Source organism: Toxotes jaculatrix, chromosome 1 (assembly GCF_017976425.1).
Source record: "Toxotes jaculatrix isolate fToxJac2 chromosome 1, fToxJac2.pri, whole genome shotgun sequence".
Classification (NCBI taxonomy): Eukaryota; Metazoa; Chordata; class Actinopteri; family Toxotidae; genus Toxotes; species Toxotes jaculatrix.
The window spans coordinates 13,358,029-13,373,696 of NC_054394.1; the positions used below are offsets into that span (position 1 = coordinate 13,358,029).

General features: G+C 39.6%; 1 protein-coding gene across 2 annotated transcripts in view; it reads left to right on the forward strand.

Moving 5' to 3' along the window:
* The first annotated feature begins 12,652 nt into the window (after positions 1-12,652).
* The window catches only part of esrrga (estrogen-related receptor gamma a), a 60,276-nt gene continuing 57,260 nt past the window's right edge, over positions 12,653-15,668 (forward strand). For both annotated transcript variants that reach the window (XM_041044292.1, XM_041044300.1), the window contains exon 1: positions 12,653-12,753. The gene's annotated coding sequence lies outside the window, so the exon portion shown is untranslated. The remainder of the gene's footprint in view (positions 12,754-15,668) is intronic.

The window sequence follows — 15,668 nt, forward strand, 5'->3', positions numbered from 1 at the left end:
TTTATTCTTAAATTTTTATTAATCATTAAACTTGTCATTGTCACTGTCTTCCACTGTGTGTGTGTGTTTGTGTGTGCGTGTGTGTGTGTGTGTGTGCTGGTATGCAGCGGAGGTGGCCAGCACCACGTCAAGGTTGTTTCTGCTGTCAGGTAGCACGCGTTCACAGTGTGTGTGTGTGTGTGTGTGTGTGTGTGTGTGTGTGTGTGTGTGTGGCTGCAGTATCCGGACAGAAGCTCTTATACTCAGCGGGCAGAGGAGCGGAATTTCTGTCCCCTCCACCTGGGAGTGAGACATATCAACAAACACACCTGCACAGACACACGCGCGCACACACACACACATGCACACACACTCAATAACACAGAGAGACAGTTTCTCCTTCACTTTCACTCTTTTTAAGACATTGTTTTACTTGCATCAGTGTTCTCATGACAAAATATCAACTCAGTCAGGGTGTGTGTGCGTGTGCGTGTGCATGTGTTTGTGCTTGTGCATGTGAGTTTTAAGTGTGTGATCGTTCAAGCTGAGAATCAGCGAGATAACAGGGCATTGAGGTTACAGGAATAACGTGGAAAGACAGGAGGAGAAGGGCCCATCAGAGAAGAGGGAGGAGGAAAGGGGGAGAGCTGCGCTCTTAAATGCCAGAGGAGGTAGAATTTCAGACGGGCAACTCAGCGTGTGGCCCCGCACAGGAATTAGAGACAGTTTCACACACACACACACACACACACACACACACACACACACACACACACACACACACACACTCAGCTGCTCCTTTTGCCAACGCTTTGCTCTTTTAGGTGTATGTTGAAGATGCTGTTCAAAATGTAGATTAACTGACTGCCGGAGTGGACAGCAGTGTCTATGTGAGTTTTTGTGTGTGTAAGGTGTGTTTTATGAAAATACAAAATTAGGGCATAGAAACTCATACATTGAAGAATAGAAAGTATACTAATATACACACAGTTTGCACCTTTTCAAACATTACAGTGTAATTGAGAAAGTGGACTGCACTTTCTCTGCATGTAGCTGTGAATTCACTAATCCCACTGACACTGCAAAATTTGCATTACCACTGTTAATGCCAGGATTTTACAGTCAGTGTGTACAGAAATAAAATTAAATGTGCAGGTCAATTATTTTTTAGTGGTCATGGCTTTGTAGTAAATAAATTCAAATGCATTGCACTGACTGCCACAGCTGAAGTGTCTTTACGGTAGAAAGTCGGAGCTGGAGAACTGAAAGAACAAAGTCAGAGCAGGAGCCGGTGCAGAATGATATACTGATGTGTTTTCCCGAACATGACATTATTCATATTTTTTATAGAAAAGTGACATTTTTTAGTGAGCTTTGAAGATTTGTATGTGTCTGTGTCTTTTACATGCAGAGACCCTCTCACCTACACAGCATGTGGAACAGAGAGGGACATTTTAAAGAAGAAATTAAACCACTTCTTGACCAGTGAAATTTCATTATTTTTACAAACTATATTTTGGTAGTCTCTTTCAGTTTTGATCAGATTTGCAAGGAGTAATTCAGATTTGCAAATGTCTAAAGAGGGATCACTTTTACACGCATTTATGTTTATTTAAACATTAATGAAATAAAAAAAACACACAAATGGGTTTTTTACTGGTGATTTGGATGTTTTCAATCTGAATAAACACTCTGTAGAACGGCCTTTTATATCAAGCATGCTGATTTCCTTTTGTTAATCCAATGACTGAATGTCCAGAGTACGTTTTTGACTGTAAGGACTCAATCCTGTACACTGTACCTGAACAGTCTGTGCGATGGCCATTCAACTGAAAAACAGTGTGGTGTATTTTTAAGAACCAGCAACAGTCCAGGTTTAAAACGTCAAATGCTGGTTTTTAATTGTAAATTAGATAAGTACAGCGAACACCTAACGATCAGGGTTTGGTCTATAATGGGTGAACTGTAGAGCGTGAGTGAGTGAAGTCTTTACACTGTGCTGACTGAAAAACATACTTTCATGTCTGAAAATTAGCAGTGGAATGAGCCTGCTTTACCTTTGTATGTTTCTGTGAGTGTAAGCTGGGGCCGCTCACAAATATTTTTTAAAAAACCTTCTAGTCCAGTCTTCCATCTGTCTGCCTGTCCAGTCCTTCATCTGTCCAGTCCATTCATCCGTCGATCCATCCATCCACCGTTCTCTTTTCTCTGCTCAGGCTTCCCCTCCTTTGCTCTCAGGCACTGCTTTCCTACACTAATTAAAATATTAGGGATAATGATGATCATACTGATAATAATAATAACAACAACAAGTACCGCTTAAGCTGTTAACATAATTGCATTCCCCTCATGCCACCATATACATACCATTTGCATATCATTAAGATATATTTTCTACAGTGACTTCAGTGAATTTGGTGGTTTTTGTCAGTGGGTGTGAAGGAGACGGGTGGTAAGAATCGCACAGCGGCCGTGCAGATCATTCAGGCAAAGGTTTGCAGTGTGAGAGACGAAGAGAAACACAAGGCAGCATAAGTGATTTCAGTTTGAATTATTTTTAATCATGCTTTTTTTTCTCTTTTTTTTCAATTACATGTAAATATAATATGCAGATAAATTGTTAGTGATTGTAGGTAAAATTCCAAATTTCTGTTTGGTCAAATGTTTGACTGAGTAACAGTTTGCTGCATGTTTGAAATCAGCCTGCCCTTCGAGAAAGGGTTCCATTCATCGCACTAAATGCATACATGCCAGAAAAATACAAACAAAATCGTTTAGTTATAGCGATAATTATTTGCCTCTTGAACAGATTTAATGATTAATCGGGGGTGCACAAGATAGCGCTCAGTTTTCACCCTGCAAGTCGTAGAGTGCTTGTCGTCTTGTTTGCACATAAATTCTATTGTTCAGTTCATTTTAGGGAAATACCTTGACATGAAAGATTTCAGAATGATTTGTTTCTTTATGATTTTCCCTGTGACATAATTTAATTTAGGTGAATTAAATGAAGAAAATGTCATTTTTGAAACTCGAAGACCGACCATTTCTGCTTACACTCTGTTCAAAGTATCAATGAGTGCTAAGACAGTTTTTCTTTTTGTTTTTACATAACAAATAAACCTAAATAATGAATCTTTGCAAAAATGTCCTAGTTACTTGAAAAAGGTGATGATCATGTTCAAACGGTGAAGAAAAGATCAACATCTATGGAATTAATGAGAATAAAAAGAAAAATTGCTCTCCTTCCAAAATTAAGATTAACATTTTTTTAAATATTTATTTTGAACACTTTTTGTCGGCTTCTCGTTTTTCTTCTCAGGCCATGAGGGAGAGAAAGCAGTAGAGAGAGAGAGAGAGAGAGAGAGGTAAAGCTGACTGGAGGGAGGGACGGGAGGGGGGCAAAGAGAGATTGCGTAAATTAAAATCCTTTTAATCTCCTTATAAAATCATTTACTTAATTCATCTGTCAAAGCATGTCAATATGTGCCACACTGATTTGTTGGCTGTGCATGTCTGTGTGTGTGTCTGTGAATGTGTGTGTGTGTGTGAGTGTGAGTGTGAGTGTGCGCGTGTGCATTTGCATCTGTTTATTGTCATGCATGGGTTCGTGTCTGCCCATATTTTGTGTGTGTGTGGGTGTGTGTGTACGTGTGTGTGTGACCCATTGGTGGCCTGTACGAGGAGGTGTTGTTCTTCTTTTTGTGTGTTTGTGTGCCTGTCCATCTGTACCTACGGCATTTATTGTCTGTCAATTTTAGCATTGTCTAAGTCTACACGCGTGCATGTGCACAGCCGCACACAGAAACACACACACACACTCATGCATACAACGGCCCCTCTCTCTCATGTGAAGGGTCCGGGCATTCCTGTGGTAATTTAGTCCCCTAAAGAGTGAGGGATGCAATGAGAGAGAGACAGACAGAGCAAGAGGTGGGAAGAAGGGTGGGTGGTTGGGGGGGGGGGGGGTGCTTTTGTCTGACACCAGCACTTAGGGGTCCGCTGGACACATATGTACGCTTGAGCGCACACATGCATGCACACACACACACACACACACACAAAAACGCGCACCTTCACACATGCACAGCGATGAATTAGCACACATTTTCAAAGCATTTGCGGCTAAAAAGAAACCAAATTGTGTCAAAAATGCAATTACACATTCATACACGAGCACATGGACTTTCACGGATGCAGATATTAAAAACACTCTATCGCGCTCACAAACACACCTTTGTATGAAAAGCTACAGAGATGACTGAGCAAAATGGGACGAGCCTTCATAATATGAATTTCTCTGATTTATGCTCAGTCCATCAGGACTGCGTGTGTGTGTGTGTCATGGGTCAGTGACGGCCTTTATGTGTTGAAAGAGCAGTAAGAGAGACTGTACCAGCTGTGACACGCACACACACACTCACTGCAATTAGCCATTACACCACACTGGCGGTGAAGCTAAATGTGTGTGTGTGATTGAAAGCGCTGACTGAAAGAAGAGAGAGAGTGAAATATAGTGAGAGGTAACACTGCTCATCTCTTCTCATCTCTTACCCCCCCTTCCCTTTCCGTCCTTCCATGCTCTCATCTGCTCATTCCTTGTGTTCATCATCCATACATCAAAATATGCCTTCATTTATTAATGCTGTTATCCCAATCTATCACATCATTTATGCTTTGACTATGACTTACTCTTACTACTTTTCGTAGTTATCTTCTTGTTTTATTTAGTTGTGCAGATGCAGAATAAAAAGGGGAATTTCTTTGCCGATGTGTAAATTCAAGCTTTCAGAGTCAAAACCGTGGTATTTTCCTACTTTCGTGAAATTGTATCTGGTCTTTAAACAGATCTGTCGGTTTGGTTTTAGGGAATGCTGACTTTTCGTAGTTTGTGTCTTAGGTAGAATTGATATTGTCATCACTGTGGTTTTTATTGCAGTAAGTAAAGGTGTCAGTAAAATGTGGTCTCATCCGTTCTCTGGAAAAACTATTGAGCTGCGCGGAAGACTGGTGTATGTATACGTGTGTGTGTATGTGCCCATCGTGTCATGCTGAAGGCTTCTAATGCTGCCTCTCACTCCTAATGGGAGGAGACAGGAGAGACTGGGCCACAATGGAACAGATTTAGATGGAGAGGTGCCGTGTGCGTGTGTGTGTGTGTGTGGATGCGAATGCGGATGTGGAGAAGTGTGTGTGCATGGGTTAAAGAGGATCGAGAGAATGATGCAGGTTCAAACGTCTTGTCTGTCTTTTGCACTTCCCCCGTGCCGTTCTCTTTCTTTCTCTGTGTCCATGGGGAGAGCCCTATATATTGGCTGGTTGGGTAGTTCTCTCCGTCTGCATGCCCAAGCCTATGGTATGATTAAACTGTCATTGTTTCGACAGCGTGTGTGTGTGTGTGTGTGTGTGTGTGTGTGTGTGAAAGGGGGGGGGGCTCAAAAAGACCAAAAAAGCAAAGATACAGTAGAGGGGGAAAGGAATAGATACTAAGAGAGAGAGAAAGAAATGAATGACCATGCCGCCTTCCGACTGACAGTGAAATATTCCTCCTCTCATCCTCCCATCATGCTTCATGTGTGTGCCTGATGGGGAGAGAATGACAGCCCAGCCCACCACCCCACCTTTCTCTTTAGTTTTTTTTTTTTTTGTCTGCTTTTTCTGTTTTTCGTCACTGAGCATCTTCTTTGGTGTAATTTACCAACTTTCTCAAATGCACCTTGCAGATAAACTCTTTCATCACATAAATTTGTCCAACATGAGTTATCCATTCTTACTAAACATAAAATACATCTTTTCTGAATCAGAGAATTGTCATTCAGAAAAGTTTTACATAGTTACAGCTGTTATTTTAAAATTTTCGTAAAACTTTAGTTGATTTTTTTACATGCTTGGTGCCATAAAACAGAAAGTACTTTAAAACACATTTCACATTTTATTTAAAAAATAGCAACAGCAAAGAAATTTGAGTTTCTGTTCTTCTCGCACTAACGTAATAAAGTTTGATTTATTACAAAAACAAAACGTATTCTCTTAATACAAATAAAATGGCACGTCAGATGTGTCTGTCTATAAAATGAATGATAAAAAATTAATATTATAAGTTTATAATATATTTCACATTCTGTGGTGTTTATGTGGAAAGACAAGCATCTCTGACATGTCTGTCGAGGACACAGGCAGCTCATTTTGCTTCCACAGAAACGAACAAGCTTGACAGTGTTCCTGCCTCTTTGCTCCTCAAACCATCCCAATGATTCAGCTTCAAAGCACAGCTGTACACATATGTGTGAAGATGTCAGTCACATGTACGCACACATTGTTGTTTCACATGTGCAACACTGTGTATCCGCATGTGACCATGAAAAAAAAACATGTTGGTCGCTCAGGCCCTTGTTTCTGTATCTGTGTTTACTGTGTGTATTGACTGCTGCTGATGTGCACTCAAATGACTTCAAATGAGTCGCACTTGTAACACTGGAAAAACTAGCAACGCATTTCATTGTCATAATGTCGTAAGTTAAATGAAATATCTCACTCATCTTTAGATTTCAGAAAAATCAGCGATTTCAAATAGGAATGCCACAGTTGGATTTTTTTTTCCCCAACATAAACAACAATCTGAAAAACATGTCTGACAAGATGAAAGGGAACACACACTTTATATATTTAGAAATACGGAAATATGCACAGCTTCTCTCACTGGCGATTTCAAACCTTTTCTGTGCTGCGATGCTGTTTGAAGTCAACTTCCATGTTCAGAAACAATATATTTTTTCTTTTTGTATGTATTTTGTTTATGTTGTTTAATTTTAGAAATAGTTCTTTATCATTTGGAGAAATTTTGATACTTTAAACAGACAGCTTTACAAAAAAATGATGAGGTGAAAACTTCTTGCTTTGTCAGATTATATTTACATACAAACGTGTACATGACATAAATTAAACGTTACAAATACTCCTCGCCCTCAGGACATGCATTCTTATACACAGCTGCTCCGTACTTTTCTTCACCTCCACCGATAATTTGTTTCCTCTTTATCCGTAGCTTCCTTCACCATTCACCCCCCCCCCCCGCCCCCACACACACACACACGCACACTCCTCCTTTTCCTCCCCACACGCCCCTCCCTCATGGAGCTGTCACCTTTCTGCACCCGCTCAGTCCCTATTAAGGCCGACAGCCCATCTGCCGCCTGCCCCGCTAACAGCTCCCGTCGCTAACGCTAAGGCGCACACACATCCACATCCTCTCAGACACACACAGGGCTGTGTCAGACCCCACCTGCCCGGATGCTCATGCAGACGGAGAGATGTAGTCACACACATTTGGACTTTTTTTTATGAGACATTCAGACATTACGTTTACATTTTACACATTACTGTGACATTGTTGTCTTTAATAATTAAAGATGCATGTACTGTACATGTAAACAACAGATAAATCATAATCAGTCATATCTCACCACATTTCCAAGGACCCTAGAAGTAGGAAAGCAAGAAAAAGAGTGGAATAAAAGGATTATAGATTTTATTTTATTTTATTTCACTTTGTCTTGTTTGTCTGGTGTGTGTTATTGCATACTCTTGTTGCAGACAGTGTGTATGCACCGCTTATGTGGTGACGGTTGACTATATCTCCTCGTTCCTTCTTGCCATAATCCTGCTAATAAATTTGTCTTCTTAGTTCTTTGTTCAGACGTTTACCAGTTTTTAAATGTCTAATGTTTCATCAACGGAGCTGTGTTTCTGCCTATTTAAGGATACTTAAGTATGTTTACAATACTTTTTGCATATGTAACTGGAAGACATCACACTGCCCTGACGAGAGGGGTAATTAGGTAGGGCAGTTGCAGCCCTGTGTGTGTGTGTGTGTGTGTGTGTGTGTGTGTGTGTTGTGTGGCATTTGCTCCCTTCAGGGATAGGTGCGTTTTGCATTAGCAAGAATGGCAACTGTCTCATCAATCACTGCATCACCATGTCACACACACTCACACACACACGCACGCACACACACACACACACACACACACACACACACACACACACACACACACACACACACTGTGTCATGGTCATTCTGTTCACAGATGGGCCAGCAACACATGAGCGAGTCACTGAGCATCAGAAAGACACCCACCATCTCCCTACTTTTACACACACACACACACACACAAATTGCCTCACATCCACAATGCGGGTGTCTGTGTGTGTGTGTGTGTGTGTATCTGTCTGTGTGCGCGTGCCTGTGTATGCTGGTGCCGCTTACATGTGCTGACAGGAGCGTGAAATAGGTTAGGTAGAGAATCACATAGGTTAATACTCTTCCCCTTTATTCTCTCCTTTTACTTTGTAAGCTTACATAAATATTTATGACCTGAGGTATTTATTTTATATCAGTACTTTAATGCCTTTAATAGTTAAAATGAAAGGTTCCTTAAAATAATGACATTTTCATTTTGTACATATTTAGTACTGTACCAATACTATGTCTTATAAGATTTTTCTACACTGGACAGGATAGCAAACCGCTGTTAATGCGGGATTTAAATGACTGTTTGATGATTTTAAGATGCCTTTTAGCCGAAATGTAATCTTCTGGAATGAATAAAGACATGAAAGAATATCCGATTACCTTGCCATAAGGTATAATGGAATAAAACAGAGTCTCTTTTTGTAATCCCCAACAGTTTTAATGTCCGGCTTAATGCAAGTGGCAGTCTGGAGGTGATTTCTGAAAAATCCAAAAGCATTTATCATTTAGCTAAAATATTGTAATAGTGGTTTATCACAGGACTTGGTAAAGCATAAAATGATTTAAACTTAGGGTTTTTTTTCCAAAACTGCATCAGTGAATCATCACAATCATGGTGTAGAGCTAAATAAAAAAGTCACTTAAGCCCATATGCAACTGAAAAGGCAGGGAAGGGGATTGAAATTTGCAGCATCAAGTGCACATGGTACTGGATGAACCTTAGTCCAGTGTGACACCAGGACACTCCCCAATAAAAAAAAAGCAGTATAAAGTGTTGCCTGTCTATATAGCATTGTGACACTGCAACCAAAGCCAATAAGTGTCTGAAGCAGCAGCAGCAAGATATCGATTCCTCCTGTTCACCAGAGTGGAACTAAAACCTACATAGTACACACCCTGGCCCTCCACCTCTCAATGAGCCAACCCAGCTCAGATGTGGATGGAGGAATGGCTGTCAAACAAGTGATTGGTCTGTCTAACTGTCTGTCTACCTGGCCCTCACCTTAACAGGAACCCACAGTGGGACAACATCACACACAGACACACACACACACACACACACACACACACACACACACACACACAGTCTGTGGTAGTTGTTTGTGTGGTAAACACATGTCTGTCAGTTTGTGGCACATACCAACACCGTACTCTGTTTACTGATACACTGCATCTGGGAACACACACACATAAATGCATACACACAGAGGAATGTGGTAATGTCAGGGAAAATCCAAAAACCAAAACAATAACAAAAAAGGAGATAAGATCTTATTTAGTAGCAATTTAGCTCCATTGCACAGCTTAAAGATGTTTGGGTTTGACGTGTGGTGTGAAAGGGTTAATCAGCATTTTCTAAAACCAACCTAAAAGAATGACTGTTTCAATCTGTAGACTTGTTCATCAAAGTCTCAACTTTAAATATAAATACTGTGTATTTTTTTTCCTTTTGGGGCCCATTTTATAGTAAGCAAGCATAATTATTTGAACTTATTCATCACCATGTAAAAAACTATACAAATGCTCAAAATGCAAAGCACAGTGACGCCTCAAGCATCGCCAGCAGGCATCTCTTATGCATTTCAAAATATTTTAGATGGACATCTTTATTACCAGTTGTGTCCTGACATCTTTTCCACAGTCTGAATTGGTTTCTGTATTTTCTTTTTTGTCCGTCAGTAAGAAAGTGCTTTTCTTCCCACCAGCCCTGCTCCATTCTCCCCTGATAGTTTCGTTTAAATGTAGGCCACCCGGCCTCTTTTATTACAAACGCTGTCTTCTCTCCTCCTCTTTGACGTCAACTATAAGTACTGTCCCCCTTTTTCTTTCACTCAGTGTCGTTTAATTAATTTATTTTTTGAAATAGATTATTTTGATTCTGTTGCCGGCGGTGACCTTATCACCCCGGCAACAGCTCGTCCCCTGACGACAGCGCTGGCTTTGATTGACGGATAGCAGTCCCTCCTCTGGTGCTTTTACTTTTATATTCCCTCAGCCTGAAAGCTTTTTCCAAGGCTAAAACTGGTAAAACTGCTCTGACGTTAAACACAGCCGTGGTGTGCCTCAATTGGGAGCCTGATGTATCCACCGCTGATGAACTTGACAGAAATTTGTTAACACGTTTCAGTACAAAAGTCTCTTCTACTGGTTTAAAGTCGCAACCCGTCCTCTGTGCATCTGTCTGTCTGGCTGACAGCTGTCTGTTTGCCTGTTGGCGGTGCTTGCAGCATGTCAGCATGTCTTTGAACTTTGAACTAACTGGGTTTTTTCAGACCTTTTCTGACTGTCTGATTACCTACTTTCCTCTGTCCTGTCCAAGTAGTTGCACAGTTGTACAACTGTTTTTGTGTTCTGTAGCTGTTTGTTATATGAACTGCAGGCATACACACAAAATGAGTCTGTATGAATGTGGAGTGTGTTGTGTTGTGTCCATTGTAGTCCATTGACTACATTCATAACAGCTGTAATTTTCTTCAGTTCATTTGTTTACGACCACATTTATTGTAAAATTAAGTTTTTTATTTTTTCCTTTGGAAGTTTCATCTTTACCTTTCTTCTTTGTATCTCTGTTAGTGTCTTCACCTGTATAAAAAAAAGTTTCAATTTTTTTTAAATTAAAATGTATTAAATATTGAGACATCTTTGATAGATATTTCATAAAAGTGAAAGTAATTATGTACCTCTGTAAAAACAGAAAACTACATTCGGTTATTAAGAAATAGTAAATCAAAAGAGGATGAAGCTTGTTTGGTTTTTTTTTTTTTACTTTTTCTGCATTAAAGCTTTGGTATTACATTATTTTCAATATATTTATGTCAATGTAAAATTTATTTCTATGTCCCTTTTATAGGACATCATTTAAAGAAAATGTATTCTTTTTTTAATTTTGTATGTACCAGTAAAATTGTTGGATAGTTAATCAAACACCCCTAAGTAGCTGTAGAAAATCCATGTCTCAGCTGCTCTTTTTTACCTACTGTTTCTCTGCCTTTTTCTGTTGCACTTGCTGTATTTTCACTCCCATCCCTCTTTCTCTCACTTTGCCTCCACCTACAGAATGAACTTATCGAAGGGGCCATTGGTGAACAGCAGCAGTGAAGATAACTCCAAGTCAACCTTTGGTAAATGCGGCGCTGGCGCCTGGAGGATGCACCAGAGCTACGATCCACTGGAGGCCAACCACATGAGAGACGCACATGCCCTCTACAACCCCAGGTAAGACAATATGACAAGGGGACCAAAGACGCACTCAAACAAAGGGAGAAAGAGAGAGAGAAAGATGTAAAAGAAAAAGAATCTGTGAATCTGTTAGGTTCAGTTTTACACAAAAGCCTCACTTGACCTTTATAAACCTCAGATGAAAGAGAAAGGAAAGGCAAGCACTTTGAGGCATCAAAAGCCAGTGTTTTACGTGGTCAGTGTGTTTGAGACATACTGCTGAGAGAGGTAACTTGTCTCCCTGATCTATTCAAATGTGAGGGGATGGCTTTTATGTGTGTGTCTTTATATTTCTTCATTTTCATTCATTTATGTCCTAATTTAGATCATAATATTTCTCTTTTTCTTTCAGTTTTATCTTAAAACTGGGTGCAGTGTTTTTATATTTTTGACAAACGCATTTTATTAGCTCAGCCTTTAAAATAAGCAGCTCTGCTTCTGCATTGAGGTTGCCCATGAACTGGCATAGTCTCAAACGTAAGTTCATCTCTCCATTTAGTTCACATTTTGAGAAAAGTTTGAAATTTTCTTGAAACACTGCACCCGAAAGTAAATTAAGTGAGGAGAAAGGACTTCATTTTTTTGCCTTTTATTAGTTTGTGTGAGCTCATATGTATGTTTGTGTGTGTGTGTGTGTGTGTGGATCTCTGTCCATCTGTCTCCAAGTTGTGTTTGCTACAACTTGTTTCTAACATGTTTTACCGACTCATTCAAAGCAACTATTTAATTTTTTAGGCCAATGTAACATTTTTTTTCTTTTGTTTTCTTTCTTTCTTTTTTTTTAACCTATAGTACCATTTTCTTTTTGTTATGTTTTTCCAGTTTATATAGAATATCACAAGAAAGCAGGATTCAGCTTCTGGCTCAAGGACACTTAAGTAGTGCAAATGCGTTGTAGCACAGAGGCTTTAAATCACAGCATTTGGTTGAAGGACAGTGACTTATACCATTAAAAATAATCCCCCGTGCCACCTGTATGTGCAATACAACTTGAAGCATGAATAAGTACAACAAAAGTGAAATTTCATTCCAAAGCTCTCCGATGGAAACCAGTTCTATGTTTGTGTGGTTCGGAGGCAGGTGAAACTGAGGGATGCTGCGGTCCATTTTTAGAACTCAAACTGTAAATACGCCGCTTGTTTCATGTTAAAACACAGAAAGTGTGTGACGCATGAAGCACAGACACACTTTCTCTCTCTTCATAGTCTCCCTTCCTCCTCTCCCGCTTTCTCTGTCTGTCTTTTAATCATTCTAAGTTTCCCTGGATAAGAGATAGAGGCGCATGCACAGATTGCAAAACTGTAATTGTGAGTATGTGTTTTGTATTTAATTAGCATAATACAGGCTTATTGTATTATTTTATGCAAATGAGCTTGAGCTATGTGTTCATAGTTTAGTATATATGTTCTCACCTGAGACTGTTGTGTCCAGGCACAGCTAATGATTTGAACTGACATAATTAGATTAGTGTAACAAAAAAAAGTGCTCAGCTAGGCTTTCCAAAACTTTATCTATTCATCATTCTGTACTTTTTTTCACAGATCATCTTTTCATTCCGTTTGTTAGATTTTATTTTCTTGTGACCAAAACAGCATCTCACTTGACATGATTATCTTAATGATAGTTACCATTGTTTATTATGTTGCTATTGTTGTTGTATTATTGCACAGCCTATTAGAACACTATTGATTAGTGCATTGTTAGGCTTTTCCAAAGCCCTTTAATTTTAAGTGTGTGTGAGCTTGTATGTGTGCATGTGTATGTGTGTGTGTGTACTGTAGACTGGGAAGTCTTAGTCCAATAGGATTTCAGGGTTAGTCTGGGTCAAGCCAATTAGAGGTCTGGCAAGCCATTCTCACGCAGACTCTCAGCCAATCACCAAGAGGAGTGTTACTCGCACAATGCGAGTGTGTGTGTGTGTGTGTGTGTGTGTGTGTGTGTGTGTGTGTGTGTGTGTGTGTGTGTGTGTGTGTGTGTGTGTGTGTGTGTGTGTGTGTGTGTGTTGGCAGACAGTGAAGACTGGCGATGAGAGGTGTAAAGGTTGCCAGGGGCTAGGAAGTCACGCCATGGCTTGAAGTCATACATTCGCACACACAGATAGAACAAACACACTGACAACACTGCAGACTGGGGAACATCATATCCCCCAACATTCGTTGAAGTTTTGGACAAAGTTGGACAAATTACAATTGATGCTGTATTTGTGAATTCAACTGCCAGAACTATGCCAAGCCTCAGATTTGAGACAATTCACAATCTCAAAATGTATCACAATATTTCTCCTGAACTACAGGAATATGTAATGTTATGAACCAAAACAAAAAGGCCTCATCATTTACAACCTTTCCTAAAGGCTCACAATAAGCCTTTTCCACAGCTTTGACTCGTTAACATGGGAAACTCGCAGGTGTTACTAATAACATTAACGGTATCTCCGATCTATTCAAGAGTCTTAGTAAGCCATGACAGTGTGACAGTGAGCCAGCATGAAAAACACCAGGACCCTGAAACTGAAGCAGATAAATGGCTAAATGGCATTTAGCCACAATTAATTTGTTTATTTACACCCGTGCTTTTCCTACTTTGACACGACATCAAGACCTATTCTTAAATAAATAAATAAATAAATAAAAATGCGAATGAACAGAAAGAAATAATTGGGGACTAAATGCTAAAAATGAAGGTAAACACCTTCATCTTCCCTTACCTAAATATCTTAATTCATAAATTACCTTGGCCTACCCACTCATACAAACAGTCTCACACACATACATTTCGCATTCACACACAGAAGAAGAACATGATGAACACACGGGCACATGTAGCATAAGATCACATGAACACTCCCTCCAGGATATCTGACCCCCAACTGTGTTAATGAGATTTAGTCACACAATTACATACACACTCTCACAAATATACACACATACACTCCAGACTCCACTTTCAGTTGCTATCGAATAATATTTGGATATTTGTAGCCAAAAGTCAAAATATTTCAAAATCCATGTAAATTTTTGAGAACCACATTTCATTTTCTCATAAATTCCATCAAAATCCTTTGTTGTGTTATGTTAAAAAAAAAAAAAAAAGTTTTCTGAATTCTGAAGAAATTCCTCATTTGTTTTGGAGATCTGCAGTTTTCATTGGACAGCAACAATATTATTCCTCTTTTTATTTAGGCCATCAAACCATGGGAATGTGATTAATGTCAGGCAGCCAGGGTGCGCTTGAACACACACACACTCATACACACACACACACTCTGCTGTAAACTGAGCCCAATGTAATCATAATGATAAAGCAGATTGCCTTAACACACAGATGGGCCTCCCAACAGCTCTGTGTGTGTGTGTGTGTGTCTGTGTGTGTGTGTGTGTGTGTGTGTGTGTGTGTGTGTGTGTGTGTGTGTGTGTGTGTGTGTGTGTGTGTGTGTGTGAGTAAGTGTGGACAACGCTGATTGGATTGCAGATTTATAGAAGAGGATTACTGCGGGAGCAGAGAGAGAGAGAGCGAGAGAGAGGGAGAGAGACAGAGAGAGTTTTAGACACTCACCTCTCATTAACTTCACCACCCCCTTCACCTCAACTCCCCTTATTCTCAGTCATGGACAAACACACACATTTACACCCACATAAACATACACAAGACCCTGTGTCGATGCAGCACCTCTGTTTTTTCCATACAATGTCAAATTGATGCTTACTAATTCATTTTACCATTAAAATGCTGAAGTTGTATTTAAATCCTTGTAATTTGCAATTAATTTTAAAGGTGATGAGTTTTTTGTAGGAAAGCAGAATTTAAAACCACGTGAAAGCAAAGTCAGTGCTGGAAAACAAACAGTAGTGAGCAGTCTCTTAATGACAAACAGTTATACTCTAATGGAACAAAATTATTAAAAACTTAAAAATTCACAGTGACAAAATCAGATTAATTTTTCTAAGATTGTTTTTGAACTGTCCAAATACACAAAATTAAACTGAGGCATACTGACAAGGGTAATACCGTTGGAAAAAAACCCCCTAAAAAGTAAGAATGGTGGACAGTCAAACAGAATATAAAATACAGAGAAAGAAGCAGGTAGGCCAGAAGACAGAGACAGACAGAAAGAGACACAGAGACAGACCGAGAGAGACGCAGAGACAGGCAGAGACAGTGGGCACTCCAGCAAACCTGATTATGACTGGATGTGAATTAGATTCCCTAACAGATGGTCCAG